Below are 12,887 nucleotides of genomic sequence, written 5' to 3'. Positions count from 1 at the left end.
TGAATTAGATTTTTTTATTCATTTATTTGATGACCTAGTGACACAAAAAGCTAATTTAACTTTGTAAATAGCTGATTGTCAGGTCTCTGTGTCGGCCCCTGTGCCTCACCTCGTCTTTCCAATCATCCAATGATCTTCTCCCTCTGTGTGCTCCCATCATTGTGTTCCACCTTCAACCCTTTCCCTCTGCATTTAAACCCCTCTCCCTCTGTTGTCCTTCTCGGATGTACATGTTGCTCCTCTTGTCTCCGGTCATTCCTGTTTCCCCTGTGGTTTTGTGTGTTCCCTGGACATTCCCGTCAATAAACTCTGGGTGGGTCCATCCACACACCAACCAGAATCCCCCTGAAAATTGGCCTCTGAACTGTTGCCCACTCATTATAAATGCTATTTATTTATATAGAAATATAACATAGTGAATGATTGAACAGTCCTGTGGATGATTGTCTCCCACTATAAATATCAAATATAACATTTTTAAAGTTTGTTGATTGACAACAGTCATCCCAGTTAACAGAAAACAATCAATTAAATAGATCAATATATAGAGCTGTAATCCTCATCAATCCCAACAAAGAGAAATGCTGAGGTGCTGGACTGACGACGGGCCACTTTAAGGACGTGTTCAGTTCATAAATCTGATTATTTCTGATCCGAACTGTTTGTTCTGTTTCCTGATCCGTTGTTCTTTTCGGCGCACCAGACATCCAAAGCATTTTAAATTCTTGTACTCATCTGAAAGGATTAGATCACATCTGACCTCGAGCTTCCAGGCTGAGACTGTGCACCAGACAGATTGTTTAATATCTATTCTGTCGGAAAACAAGCCTTTTTCCTGCTGCGGCGCTTCGTTCCTGTTCGTTACGCAGCAAGTCACTCATTTCAGAAAGATGGGAAATGTGACCTGATTTCGGCTTTGTAACATTATTAGAGCCTATTTGGGTCGGCTTTTCATCAGATGCATACGTTTTTGAGACACATCTCTTCCGATCCAATGATAATGTGTGAACCATGATAAAAGTTGGTGAAAAGAACTTCAGCAGAATTAAAAATGGAAACTGAACCGACCAGTCTGTATTAATGTGAATCAGAGATTCAAAGTGTTTACTTTCCGTGAAAGTACATTTATCAGGTACATCTATGCTTTATCACCTTTTTACTTTCTCTTCCACTAGACACTAAAACTTCCAAAAGTCACGTTTTAAATCGAATGCCTTGTATTTTATATTGAGTATAGTAAAGTTATACACTTTGTTTTAGAAAATGTTCAACTTCCGAACCTGAAACTATCAATGAATCATGAACCGTGTCACTGCTAAAGACTAAATCGGCGTATTCATGCTGACAAACACAATATAACTGTGTACGTATAACATGTGTGTGTGTGAGAGAGAGAGAGACCGCGTCACACTGAAAAGAAATAAAATTCGAAATATTCAAAGAAAGACACTGTGCATTCAAATATTCATCTTTACATTTTTGCGACTACTTTAGTCACTTTGTATTTCCTAATTACATCCATGTTGGTTTGGTTTTTAATCATTTATTGGATTAATGGTAGAAATTCTAGTAACGCTTGATAAGTAACAGGAACAAAAGTCACTCATCTTGATGTGAAGAAGTTGATTATTTACCCATTTCCAGGACTGAATGATTTTCTGACATTTCGAAGATATATTACTAATAAGGCAGAATTTAACACCCGATGAATCTGATGAATTATAGTTGGAGCAGCAGTAGCGTACCGACACTGTCGTTCTTGTATGTCCTCCTCATAGTGATTATTTCATATATTGAAATAAATAAAATACTGTGTGAAGTACTGGCATTGTAGTGTCATTTCATTTCATTCACTATTTAGCTTGCATTTTTAACACTTTTAAAATATTTCTTTGTTGAAATCAATGAAAGTCCTGCAGAAACGAACACATCGTCCTCATTTCACAGAACACTTGAGCCTCTTTTTTTAAATTTTTTTTCAGGGTTTTAGACACTTCTCTCATTAACTCCATCCCGTAGCCAGCAAACAAAACTCTGATTAACCAAAGGGACGAATTCCATTTCCGTGTTCCTGCCTCCAGCCGAGCACGCTGTCATGCACTCAATTAGCATGCACGACACTGTACCTTGCTCAATTCAGTCAAATTCACTGTGGGTTTCAGAGAATTTCATGAGCTACACGATGAGGGCGGCCCCTCGCTGCACGTCGATCGCTCGCTGCGCCTCGCATTGTGCCGGAGGCCTCGTTTCATGAGCAGATGTGGCGCGCCACGGCGCTCCCGGGACGAGCTGATCGAATGGCCCCGAGCCGTCGCTCACAAAGAACGCAGAGACGAGTGTGTGCGTGGCGGGAGAGGTGGTCCGTCGTCTACCGGAGGACCAGGCTGCAGAGATGATTGACAACATGTAAAAATGTGACATTCTGAGTCGGGAAAGTATATGTGGAGTTGTAGATTGCAGATTATCATGTAGAAAATTGTTTGAACCGTCCTCTGTTCAGACAGATGGTGCAGCCCAGGGGCCTTCAACCTGCGGCTCTGGAGCCACACGTGGCTCTTTAGCTCCTCTGTGGTGGCTCAAACACTCAGAAAATGTCCTGGAATTAAACTTATTTTAAATTTTTTATCTTGTATCTATTTTATTTGCATATCGACTTCTGTCTTCCGCCTATAAAGAGTTGAAAAAATATCTATAATAGGGGTACAATTATTGCTTTCTAAACCCCTAAAAAGATTACAAACAGCTAAATACTACTATAATATACCTGAAATCATCAAAAATTCATCGAAAACACTGAAAAGGATTAAAACATTTTTTAAAAGACACAATTTCTGGTTGAAGCAGCCAAATCCTACCATTCTAAGACCTCGATAGTACGACAACATTTCAAGTGAAAATGCATCGTTTTTGCGTTATTGTTTCGGAAAAGTTTTGTACTTACCAAACAACGTTTTGAAAATGATGTCTGTTTCCACGGAAACGGCAGAAATACAGAAAATGATGTAGTTAGCGTTCCAGGCAGTAATTGGTGCTTTAAGTTTTTGAAATGGAACCACACACACATGCTTACAGAGAACAATACACTTTAAACAGTAACAACGGGAGAACGCAGACACTCTAGAAGACAGACGACCAAGTTGGATTGTTATTACGGTGACTGTCAAAATAAAACTAACAAGTCCCAGGAGAATCTGGACTGGGAGTCTAAAATCCCTCAGAGGTGTGAATATGATTTTGTTTTGTGTGTGTGTGTGTGTGTATTAGCCCTGCTATGTTTGTGTCCTACCCAGAATGCACCCTGCCTTCACCCACAGTCCTCTGGATTCATCTCCAGCAATCCTGCAAGTAGACGATGGATGGAAAAACATGGCTGTGCACTCGGAAACGGAGCTTCAAGCATGAACAAGTGAATCCAGCTCTGACATCTGTGCAGCGTTTGCTTATCGCCCTCAGACCTTCGCTTCACTCCGGGCGATTCCCGTTTTATATTTTTGTCACGAGAAAATTATCAACGAATCCAGTCAGAATCTGGCAGGAAAACAAAGTCATTCATGATTCCAGGCTTCTAATCTCCTTCTACGGCCTGGTTGCTGTGCATCTGTGCCTTTAGTTGATGCACACATGTGCCGCAATGGTTAAGGGATTAGTATTTATTCTAAGCAGCAAGAGAAAACCCCTCCCGTATCACGCAAACTGAAATTAAACTCCCCCCTTTCACAAACACAAGCTGCCGGCACACATTCATAATTTTTCCAATGGTTGATCTGTCACGTGCTGCTCCATCTCCAAGTTTGCTCTTCAGGGATTAGCAGCCGACACGAGCATTTAAAGTGCCGCGGTGCTTCACACTCCTGTCCTTTCAGTCGTGTATCTAACGAGGGAGGAAAAATGCAGACGTGAGGAAAATTAGAGGAGGCCAGTAGGCGTAGTGATGCTTCCTTTATAGAGGTGCCAATATTTTTGACCCAGGGGAATACCGGAGTGAGCGCTCGGCGTTAGTCGAACTCTCATTAGAGAATGCAACAGCTGAGACCTCGACGTGGAATTAAAAGCTAAACGGTCTATTTGTGCTTGTATACTTTGTTCTGTGCAATAGTCATTAGTGTGACCTCCGGAGCTCGTCGACAGTCCGTCACAGCTTACATTCATGAAGACGGAGATTTACACCGAGGGGGGTTATAGAGGTTTAATTGATAGATGCTTCAGAGAAAAAAGGGATTTTGAATGAAGTTTCATGGCCATTCAGTAAAAAGGGGGGATTAAAAAGACATACTGTATAGGAAATCCATATACACAATTCATGTGTTTGTTGTTTGTCTGCAGATGATAACCGTTCTTCATTATAGATACTATTCTAAATAAACTATTGAAGGATAAAGTAATGTGCAAATTGTCTGGCATGATGTTGTAACATCAGCTGAGTCGTCGGCGCTGTGCGGGTCAGTTTAACAATGGATCCACTCATTAAGTTCACTCATTGCTAATTTTAATATATTTAAAAAGGAAATACAGACAGCAACACACATAACTTATAAAAGTGTTGTTTACTTAATGCTGCTAATAATTCACATGCACATTGGTAAAGTCTAAGGCTCCGTTAGCATGACAACGTTTCAAGCGAATGCATAATTTTACAGCAGAAAATTATCTTGTTTTCATGTTGGGCCACTAGTGGGTGCTGTTGTTTGTGTTTTGTAATGAAACCACACACTCAGCAGAGAACGATGCTATAAGCATTAACAATAGTGGACAGACGACCAAGTTGGATTGTTATTATGGTGACTGTCAAAATAAAACTACCAAGTCCAAGGATAATATGGACTGGGAGTCTAAAATCCCTCAGAGGTCACACAAAAAAATGAAAAAAAAATAAACCTAAAAAACTGAGCTTAATGCTCAATTCACCTACTTGTTAAATGTATTATTTTTTTTAGGATAAATTAGGTGGTCTAATCTGCCTACGACTCTTTCGAGTTGTTCTACCTTGGATCCACAAAAAAAGTTGGACGTCCAACATGGAAAATGTAAACTCCGACACGGCAACGAACGGTTTCTAAGGCACTGCTGCCTTCAAACGTAAAAACAGACAATAATACATTTACGATGCGAACGTAGCATCTTTGAAACAACGTGCTGATGCAATCTGCACATGTCCTCAGTGATGTTCCTGGAATCATCATTTCGGGTCTTTCAGGATAAAACGCCCTCCTACGTATGAGACATCTCATGCTGATCACTTCTCAACTTGTCCAGAGAGCGAGCTGCTTTAAATCCGCGGCTCTCCTTCCTGGAGCATCAGACTTGCTAAGCCACTTCTTAATACTGCAGATTAAGTTTGGCCAGAGGACGAGTGGCGACGCCCCTGCACCCTCGCCGTCCGGCTCGGAGAGCGTCCAATCAGGCGAGATGTTCGGGTGGGACCATCAGGTCACATATAACTTGTTTAGTCAACTCAGACATGAGAGACGTGGAAGCAGACTGTGTATTGGTGGTATATGGTGTATCTGTCAAGGAAATATGGTGGGAACTTTTATTTGTTGTGTCAGTTGTACCATCCACAAGGAAAAACCGCTTTTGATCGCTTTGGATGCCAATAATTTCATTCATCAGAAACAACAACAGTCAGTGAGTGACCTCGGTAATCCTGGCTTAAAGTATTGACAAAGCCTCGACAAGAACTATCTCCAGTTGTGAGGTAGGTAGGGAATCTCCACTGCTGGACGCCTGCCAATGTTGGTCGTCTGATCGTATGACGGTTCTCCAACTCTATGGTCTTCTTAGAAGGTTGGTTTTTCTTTATCCAATTAAATCCTGTGCGATGGTCTTCAGGAACTGACTGTGTCTCCACCGGTACCTCCCCCTTTCAAGAAGCTGCAACCACAATAAATGCTCACCAGAATACAGGAAACACTTGGCAAAGGTACTAGCGGGAAAATGAGAATGCAAACTGTTTTATAATTGATTTAATCAGCCAAACTCCAAATAAGTTCTTCTTTCCATCAAAGTAATGATAAGAAATAAGATGCATGCAGTGCTCTTATTAATTTATAACAGCCGCGTTTATCATACTGGGTTTAGTTACGACATGATTCCTTTGCCATTACCGACTTGATCTGTGGGATTTGATCTGTTTGTTTTCTCTGAATCACAGTAAACATGATCGGATGGACCGGATCTGGAGAAAAGAAATAATCCCTCCTCCCCTGCTTGGCTATCATGGTTAGACGACCACGGCAGCAGGATGACCAGATGTCACTTTCAGCCGTTACAGAAGGCACGAGGGCTTGAGAAGTCTCGTTTCCACCATCACCGCCTCCTCCTGGCCTGCTGCTGGGCAGGAGCCAGCCTCGCTTTGCTGACACAGACGTTCATTTAAATATCACATCGGCCTCTCAGTAACGTGGGAGAGAGTTTTTCCTACACTTTAACTCGCTGAGGGGTCAGTGGTGAAGCCGGGGGCAATCAGGTGTTATTGGTTCCAACGGAGAGCTTGAGTGGCGCCCTGCTGGTTGTCTGGAAAATGAAACCGCTTTAAAGTTTTATTCGTTCGTTGCACTGTTAACTATGCACCGACACTACTTTTTTAAAGGACGAGTACCAATCCTAACCTTTAGTCACTCACCAGTACTGAGTAACGATACGAGTACTTATTAAAGCCCTTAAGCTTAATTCATACTCCATGTGCAAATGACATGGGCTTCATACACTTATTCATACATTTTCACAAGTATGAGTACTCCATGCAGTATCGGACCTGATAACGGTATCGGTGCATCCTTAATGTTAATGTAATAAGGGTTAAATTGTCATTAAATGCAAACTAAAGGAAGGAATCTAGAATTCTGACTTCATTAATCAGTAAATTATCTGAACATGTGTCTAATTTATGAAGGCAATTGATCTCTTGAATAGATTTTTCAAAATCCTCGTATACGCTAAATTAAAATGTGTTCATCTTGCATCCAACCGGTTTGCAATGACAATTTAAACAGTGATTACAAACACTCTACACACACACACACACACACACACACACACACACACACACACACACACACACACACACACACACACACTGGAGGAAGCAATCAGAGGTAATCAGCCCTGCAAATGATTCTCCTCGCATGGAAATGGACACGATGGATGTCAAGCTGTTTGCTTGTGTCGCACAAACCGCCTGCGAGTGTTTTTGGACTCCAGTCACGTTTACGCCTAACGATGCAGAACCACTCTCAACAAATTATACTAATTTACAAGGAGTGGCAAGGAAATCCAATTAGGCTTATAGGTCCGTTCTAATGTCAAGGAGTTGATAAATGAACTCCAGTTAATATTGCTAATATGAAAAAAGGTGTGATTTAAGCAAAGCGGACAATCACCTGTCCGACTTTGTCAGCGTTTGTTGTTTGCAGGATCTCGACGGGAAGCTCATCTGGAGGGCGGAAGGGGAAGTTTCATGGTTTCTCACTCCTAATTAGCTGCAGCTCACATTGTTCCTGTCGGGTGACGCTCACACTTCCTGTGGGCCGTGATCTAATTAAACTCCGAGTTCAGACCACCACCATCCTGCCAGAACTCAGATTGATGGAGCCTCACCTGAAGACTTCCAGTTTACCTTCGAGCGACAGGGTCTTTTTTTTTGTGTGTGTGGTTATTAATGAGTCCAGGATGCTGCGTCTGACGAAACTCAAGGAACAGAACGGTGGTGTCAAAGATACAGCCTCAGGGCCAAAACCGAGTACTTTAATAGTACCAACTCGACCGCGGTTCCAAGCAAGCAGAGTCGAGCTGGAAATGTGACGTCAGCAGATCGCAGGCCACCGATTGGCCGTGGCGTGACGTCAGTAGGTGAGTCAGGAGAGCGATTCGTTCAAAAGCGTTAACGCCGAGTCGAGCCGAGTAGTGCTGGAACTGTGACATGGACCGGTGACACGGCAACGTTTTTCAAAGGATTTTCATGTTGGGCCTCTAGTGGGTGCTGTTGGTTCTTGTTTTTTCTGTCATGAAAACACACATACATGCACACAGAGATCAATATCCTCTAAACAATAACAGTTGGACAATGAGAACATTCCAGTGGACCAAGATGGATCGTTATTACAGAGACTCTCAACTATAAAACTATCAAGTCCCAGGAGAACATGGACTAGGAGTCATGACACTCTGGAGACAAACATTGGTCTGATTGTTGATCTACTGAGCATGTGCAGAAGAATTATTTATTACAGCCATAGTGGCCATGACCAGTGGCAACGTTTCTCCCATTTACGGAGTTCAAGCGTTTTCAAAAAGTTGTGTTTCTTCTGGCTCCGACCACAGATGTGTAAACTAACACCCAAATCGCAAGTTATGCGTTTTCACATGAAAACCATGACGTTTAACTACTACTACCGCTACCATTTCTGCAACTTTAATGTTTTATTCTTCACATTTCCATCAATGGCAGCATGCCTTTAAAAAAGGTAGACTTCCAAAACCTAAGTCACCATTCCCACGTGTTCACCGTCAATAACAATTTGCACTTTCCTGAAGGATGAACTGCAGACTTGTCCATCAAAAGCAGCCTCCTGTATGACAGCTCTCCGTCTGCTACTGCGGGGAAAAGAGGATGTGCAATGCTTCCCTGCACTAATCGCAGAACCAGAGGCCGATGAATGAGGATTAATTAAAATGGAGAGTGAGGTTGAGCCCCAGTCCGGCTTCACCTACTGGGAGACGAAATGGAAAACTCAAAGCATCCTGAAAATCTGCTTACAGCCTCAGAAAACAATCTCAGTGTTGCACAGAAAATCCCTGATTGCATATAAAGTCTACCTGTACAGCAGGAAACCATTTTATTTTTTTCTTGATGTGTTGTTGTCTTGGAAAAATCTGCAACAACAAAAAAACTCAATCATTATGTCAAGTCCTTTATTTGTCACAAGCAGTTATACACCGTATAATGTGCAGTGAAAAGTTTTTAGTACTTGTTCCGCACCGAAACAACGACTTTCATAATAGAACAACAATAACAATCTAAAGCACGTCCAAATCTGAGCCTGATTAAAGACATTTTGATTATGTAACTTAGCAACCGAACCAAAAATCAACTGGTAGGTTGGTCTCTTTGCATGTAAAAGTAAAGAACCAGTATTCGTAAATGCAGTAATAATAGGACAAACTCAAATCATGCCTCCTTTTGTGAACCGATTAATCATAAATAGAAACTATTGTATTATAACAGCCTCTGAATGTCTCTACAATCGATCTGATTGATTAGAAAACTGTGTTTACTGTAGCATTTCTGTCATGATACAAATTTTTTTTCCTCTATTATTTGGAGATTCTGACTCTTGTCTCTGACTCACTTCCCCTCCTCGTGTCTGATTGCTGTTCTCATGTGTTTCACGTGCCGGAGTGTGTGATTGTCTGCACCCGGTGGCTTTCATATGATAATACTAACAGTAGATTGTCAGGACTTTTCACAACTGGATTTATTGCTCAGGTGGCATTTTATCACGCGCACACACACACATGCACGCACAAGTAGTGTGCGTATATTTTGTGTATATTCAAAAATATAGAAAGAAAATATTAAATATTTAATCATTCATATTGAAAATGTAATTTAAAAAAATCTTTTTGTGTATGCATCTGTATTTCAAATATGTTTTGACATGTCTGAATTGAATTAATTGAAACTATGAAATTGATGTGAATGGGATGATCAATGATCGACTGTCTAATAGTCGGTGTCACTGTGACACTCTTCCACTATTTCTTCTCTGGTTTTCCTAAATGCAGTGTAGTTTTATCTTCACTTCAACACCTGCTGAGCACAAATAGGTCAGACTCATTCCCATGTGAAGCTCCATCAAGAAAAACAAATGAGTGGCCTCAGTTTGAAACTAATTGTCTTGGAAAATACTTGCAGCGGTTTTTCAGGCGCGGGCTTGTCGACTTGTGTCAGAAAAATAAATGAGTGGCTCCAGGGCAACAACAACAACAACAACAACAACAACAACAACAACAACAAACAGGATCCCACAACTTTTTGAATTCAGCTGAAAACACAAGAGTTGGCTGCACAATTTCAAATGTTTGGTTTTCAAAAATGCTACAACATGTCACTTTTTAGTTTCCACTGCACAGAATGTATGGTACAGTACGGTATGGTACGGTATGGCACAGTTCCGGTTTTCGTGCATCCCCACTGCAAAAGTTATGGATGGTACCGAAAGAACCCTAACAAAGGGTTACGATTATTCGTCACCCTTTCCTTGGGGTACCCGGCACTACGGAACGGTTTCCATTTTGAGGAGCAAAGCGCAGCCGTCTGCTGATTGGCCAGTTATTCACTCTCGACAAGCAGCAACATTTAAATATCTCATCGGCCACAGGATTAATGTTGGCTTAAGGGTTTATTGAAATGTGGGCACGAGCAGTCATATTTTAATCATGTTTAGCGTGTAGCCTCACTACTCTGTGAGCCCCAAAAGACATCAGCATGTAGCACCTAGAACATTCGGGATTACGTGATGCATCTGAACGCATCAAACCGGACCAACATGGCGGCCTGAACACAAACTTCCTCTTTTATTTATGGAACAGTTCAGCGAAATGTGTTTCTGAAAACATCTGAGGTGAGAAATAAGCTGTGCAGTTGAAATGTTGAAACGCTGCTTTACAGATGTTTGGCTGCTGTGAGGGGGCGTGGCCTGCGAGTTTGACAGCTTCTTCACGCACGGCTCTCCTCCAGAACAAGTTTTTTTTTCGTCAGCAGGCTGAGGTCACCAAACTTTTCTTCTGGTTCTACTGGATTCTTCTGGAAGTCTGCAGGGGCCTTTACTTCGACGCCTGAGCTGCAACAACAACAAATGTGTTTGTTTTGGCTGATCCCGCAATGTTTACTGTTGTTCACAACTCCGCCGACAGGAAATATAAGGGCGAAAAATATATTTCTGGACTAATAATTGAATAATTGATTGACCCAAAGCAGCACTACGTGACTATTTTTGTGGTGTGGTATTTTTGTGGTGATGATGAATATCTGTGCTGATTGAGCTGTTTAAAGAGGAGCTAACGCTGTCAGAAAAAATTGCAGAGAAAATAGAAAAAGTCTTCACCAGAGGCACAGATGTGTTTGTTTTGCAATGTGAGCTCCATGTAAAGCAGGTGAACTTTAAGTCGTGCCGTGAGAAGTTCCACTGTTGTTTGGACCGGGCGAGGAAAAGGTCAGTCCACCGAGACGAGAGACGAGGAGGAGTCACTTTGAGCTGGACAACTTCGACTTTCCAGCGCTGTCACACAGAACGACACCTGCACACTGAGTTACGAGTAAAAAAGTTTCAAAAAAAGTTTCATTTTCACACTGCAATGGTGTAGTTTTCATGTAGAGCCACTAGAGGGTGTTGATGATTGTTTTTGTAATGAAACCACACACACACATGCGGCAGAGAAAAATCCGCTCTAAACTTTAACAATGGGAGAACACGGACATTCTGGTGGACAGACGACTAAGCTGGATTGTTGTTACAGTGACTGTCAAAATCAAACTATCAAGTCCCAGGAGAATATGGACTGGAAGTCATGACACTCATTGTAAACATTGTTCTTATTGTGCATCTACTGAGCATGTGCAGAAGAACAAATTACTGGTGCACATGCCCAGTAGCAGCGTTTCAAAAAGTTGCGTCTGCCTCCGTTTCCACGGACACGGAGCCCGAGCATTTTCAAACGGTTCCACCTTGGGTGCCGTTTCTAAAAAGCTGTTTTCAGTGGCTCCAAGCAACACTCTCATGTAAATGAATGGCCGAAATGCAACTGAAGTTTTTCACTTGAAATCGTTGAAACTGGCCCTGGCAATATGTCCAAGCACAGGCAAGACGTTTACATAACTGTGATCGCTCTTGTTTCAAAGACAAATCTCTCACATGACGAGTGAGATGAAAGTGCGACGCAACGACAGATAATCTCATGGCTGTTATCAAACTGAACCTTTTTGCATATTTGAATTTCTGATTTCTGGCTACTACGTTTACCTTTGTGAGCGTGGGTGGGGATGAATGAGGGGGGGGTTTCCTCGCCTCTACTACAGAGCAACAGACTCATCTTTATAGTATCCAGCTGTTCAATCCAGAGATTTGACTGCCCCATGCCTATCCCCCCCCCCGCCCCCCCCCCCCCCCCCCGCCCCACCTTCCTCCAAGCTGTGATAGTAATGTACTGTCCTGGAGACATGCCAGCATTCACTCTGTGGAGCACAAATCCCCTCAGAGCTGACAGCTTGGGGATTTTGCCACCCATATTATTATTATTTGCACTTCTACAGCAGTGGGGATGAGTTCTCGCACATACTCGCATGATAGAAAGGTGCTTTTATGTGCATCAACCTGTTGGGAATGCAGCTGCCGCTATTATTATTCTTTTTTAATTTTTTGGGTCCTCACAGAGAAAGAAGAATGTTTTTTTTATGAGTTAACTTTCATGCCATAAAAACGAGTTGGAAAACATTTTTAAAAATGTGACAGAATAATGGAGAATACTTCAAGGCAACTTGGTATTTCTTCCATTTTTGATGCTTTTGGTGACACTGTTTGTGATGTTTCCTTCCTTTTTCTACCCGACAAGAACAGAAAGCACAGAGGAACAAAACCAACCTTTCAACTACGAATACACAGATAACACTTTTTTAAAGGACGAGTTCGAGTTCTAACCTTTAGCTACTTTCCAATAGCGTGTACCGATAGGATACCTGGTCTTTCAGTGCCACATCCATACGCCACATGTAAAAAGCGCAATGTTGCTGCGAACCACTTCTGCAGAGCCTATACAGCCTCACATTCTACAGTACATGTAGTGCAGTGGGTAACGTCTCTCTACGCACTGCGCAATGTGTTCACTATCGA

Source organism: Lipophrys pholis (assembly GCF_963383615.2).
Source record: "Lipophrys pholis genome assembly, chromosome: 9".
NCBI lineage: Eukaryota > Metazoa > Chordata > Actinopteri > Blenniiformes > Blenniidae > Lipophrys > Lipophrys pholis.
Note: the sequence above shows the minus strand (reverse complement) of the source record.